The sequence below is a fragment of the Propithecus coquereli genome, unplaced genomic scaffold (genome assembly GCF_000956105.1).
Source record: "Propithecus coquereli isolate 6110/MARCELLA unplaced genomic scaffold, Pcoq_1.0 Scaffold240, whole genome shotgun sequence".
Taxonomy (NCBI): Eukaryota; Metazoa; Chordata; class Mammalia; order Primates; family Indriidae; genus Propithecus; species Propithecus coquereli.
In genome coordinates, this window is record NW_012147953.1 from 75,701 (window position 1) to 76,590 (window position 890).

Sequence of the window (890 nt, forward strand, 5' to 3'; positions counted from 1 at the left end):
CCTTTTCAAATTTATGAACCTTGCCAATTCTTCACTTGACAACATCACTAGGAGATAGGAATTTCTGAGCTTTGTTATAATCATGTGGGACCACCATTGTGTATGTGACCATTGTTGACTGAAATGCCATTATGTGGCATGTGACTTTACAGGACACCTAAAAAAGAGAAGCTGCTACACAGGAGAGAACCAGAAGCACTTCTCCAAAATGGTGACGAGGAATCATTGACTGCTAGATACCAAGGGTGCAGGGGGATATGTTTAGACTGAAGCAGGATTAAATAATTCTAATGCCAAACATGGCAGGGCCCTTGTTCGATATAAGGCTCCAACTTTCCACCATCACTTTTATTGATGAAATCCACATTGTGATGATCTACAGATGAATCTAAATGATGAGAAGATAAATGTGGTTACACTGAAGGTGGGGACCTTTTTTGGTAGATTTTCCGGATTCTTCTGATCAAAATAGCTTTTAAAGGAGAAAAAGACAAAAATCTGTCCAAATTAGAGCATACATCTTTATATATGCATAGTACATAGCTGTAATGCTATACCAGAAGCTGCCATTAATTGTCTCTGAAGGGTGGAACTGGGAAATTGTTGTAAAAGTGTTGTGAGAGAGACTTTTTTTTCTGCTTAGACTTCAGTTTTTTTAGAATTTAATAATTTACTAATGCATGACCTATCTAAACTAAAGAAAATAAAATATATCCTCTTAAATAACTGGCATGTTTTATTGTTGTTGAGGCTATTGTTTGTTCTGAGCACTTTAGTGAAAGATAGCTCTCTTTATCAACATTTTCTCGCCCCTAAAATTTTGCTTTTATTCCTTTGACCGTGACTAATATTTCAGTGTTGGTTTATCCTTGAATGCCAGCAAACTTACC